A 2,632-nucleotide genomic window follows, 5' to 3' on the forward strand; every position below is an offset into this window, starting at 1 on the left:
GAAAAGCACTGGTTTTTCCTAACAGTCACATAAAGGACACGTTTGTTAACCCGGTTGGGTTAAGAGAATTATTCCCTGCATGTAGAGCACCCTCTCTCCCAAAACAGGTCTGCTGGAGGGTCCGGGGGAGGAGAAGTGAGTCTGGGGGTTCTAAGAACCTGGGGGTCCTGGTCCTTAGTCCAACCTCTGCCACTAAACTGTGTGACTTGGGGCACATCACTAAATTTCCATGGTCACTTTTGTTTAATGTCACTGTCTCTTTCGCCCCTGATACTTCAACATGAGGCCTGCTTAGCGTCCCTAGGACACCCATGGATTGATCAGATGGCCCATCAATTGGGCGGTCTACCCATTTATTAGATTTGCCTTCAATCTATCTGGCTATGCAGTGCCAAGAGGACCCAGCAAGCCTGGGATGGGCTGTAGCAGTAAGATTTCCTAAAACGAAAGCACACATCGATCTTCACAAGGATGCCAGGGGACTGGTCCTGGTTGAGTGGGGCGGGGGGAGGCTTGGATTCCATTCCCAATATCTCCAGCCCCAGTGGCAAGATAAGGATGAAAAGAGATTCAACACACTTTGGTTACAAGTAGCAAGGACCTAAGACCAAAAGGGAGGACTTATTTTAAAGTGTTGGGTTTCCTCCCAGGAGCCCTAGACGGGGTGACCAAGAATGTCACCAAGAAACGGAAACGAGGAAGCCCATGTAGCCCAAGCAGGCTCTCCCCTCTCCCTCTGTGGGATCGTGCGAGCTCTCATTTCCGATTCTCCTTATATACCATGGTTCATTCATCAGCAAAGGCTGAACAGCAACAGGGGGTCTCACTTCCTGATTCACAGGAGAGAATCTGGTTGGCCCTCGTTGCATGGAATGCCTTCCCCTAGCTGACTCCGTCACAGCCAGATGAGACTAACATCTAAAGACAGACATGGTGACCACGGCTTACGATTTCACTAGACCACCTCCTGGTGGTGCAGAGTTGGGGAACGTCAGGAAGGTGAGATGAGGACTACTCCTGACACCCCAAAGGGGTTTGAGTCAGCATAGAAGTTTGGCAATTACCACAAGACCCTGAATAATAAAGGCTCAGACAAGATAGTTTCTCTCTCTCTCTCTCTCTCTCTCTCTCTCTCTCTCTCTCTCTCTCTTTGTTTTTTGGGTCACAACCGACGATGCACAAGGGTTACTCCTGGCTTTGCATTCAGGAATGACTCCTGGCGGTGCTTGGGGGACCATATGGGATGCTGGGAATCGAACACGGGTCGGCTGTGTGCAAGGCAAACGCCCTCCCCGCTGTACTATCACTCCAGCCCTGATAGTTTCTCTCTTGAAACTATCCTGAGTATCTCATGTCTCTGTGCAAACAGTTTAGTGGCAGTGGAATGACTGAAGGTGTTCCGGCCCCTGGGTTCTCTTGGTTTGTTACTTTGTACTTAGGATATTTGCCTTACACATAAAGCTGAGGATGACTCACTTCCATGGCTACTTTCCAGGCAGAGGAAGAGGGGAGAGGAAACATACACTTTCTTGTTCTCTAAGGCACAATAATTCCTCCTTAGCTTTTCATCCGCCAGAACTTAGTCCCATGGACATACAGCACAGCAGATGGGGAAACGTTGTCTTGAGCTAACTGGTCATGCACCCTTGTCAAAAGAGTCTGCCCCTGCTCCCTTCGGCAGCACATATACTAAAATTGGAACGATACAGAGGAGATTAACATGGCCCCTGCGCAAGGATGACACGCAAATTTGTGAAGTGTTCCATGTTTTTTCAGAGAGACTGGGGCAGGCGCGTGGCGAGAATGGAATAAATGGCATCTGATCGATTAAAAAGGGGGAAAAGTCGACCCCTGCAAGAAGGCCAAATATGTGTCAGGGCACAAACTTCCTACAATAATAAATCGTGACTCAGGCTCCTGGAACCTCACGGAGGGTCCCTCTGCGCTGCCTCTACCTGGAAAGAAATGTGTGGCTGTCAGGGAAGAGACGTGGCAAGTACGTGGAGCATAAAACCTCAAGAGCAGTGCTGAGGGGCCAGAGAGATAGTGCAGTGGGCAGGGCACTGGCCTTGCATGCAGCTGACTGAGGATCAACATCCAGCACCCCATACAGTCGACGGAGCACCTCTAGGACTGATCCCAGCCCCGAGTTCAGAAACAGGAGTAAGCCCTGAGCACTGCCAGGTGTGACCCCAAAAGCCAAGAGAAAGAGGAGCTGAGTGAGGACTTCTATCGGTGCTGGGTGCGGATGGGAGTTGCAGGGTCACCATGCGGGGGCTGGCGACGGAACACGGGCCTCCTGCATGCCAGGCATGAGCTCAGCCCATTGAATTTCCTCTCCGACCTCACTTCCAGAAAGACTTGAGGGTGACATGCCTTCGGCCAGATCCTAACTTGGGGTCCGAAAAAGGAAGTGCATAGGACAGATTGCAGAAGTGAAACCCATAACATTTCTTTCAAGAAGGGATTCGGGGGACTGCAGTTCTCCTTGCCGTAACTCAGCTCTGCTAACCGAGAGGGAACTGAAGTCATTTCCTTGGGCACCAGACCCACATGTGAAGTTCCTGGAGCAACCCCATCCTGCAGCTGTGCTGGGCAGCTCCGAGCAGCTATTCCCCTGGGACAGCTCAGA

General features: G+C 51.1%; 1 non-coding gene across 1 annotated transcript; it reads left to right on the plus strand.

Moving 5' to 3' along the window:
* The first annotated feature begins 1,665 nt into the window (after positions 1-1,665).
* Positions 1,666-1,772, plus strand: LOC130027276 (U6 spliceosomal RNA). The gene has a single exon (XR_008793020.1). It is a non-coding gene; the product is annotated as a U6 spliceosomal RNA (small nuclear RNA).
* The last annotated feature ends 860 nt before the right edge of the window (positions 1,773-2,632 follow it).

Source organism: Sorex fumeus, unplaced genomic scaffold, assembly GCF_029834395.1.
Source record: "Sorex fumeus unplaced genomic scaffold, SorFum_2.1 ptg000036l, whole genome shotgun sequence".
In the NCBI taxonomy this organism is placed as follows: domain Eukaryota; kingdom Metazoa; phylum Chordata; class Mammalia; order Eulipotyphla; family Soricidae; genus Sorex; species Sorex fumeus.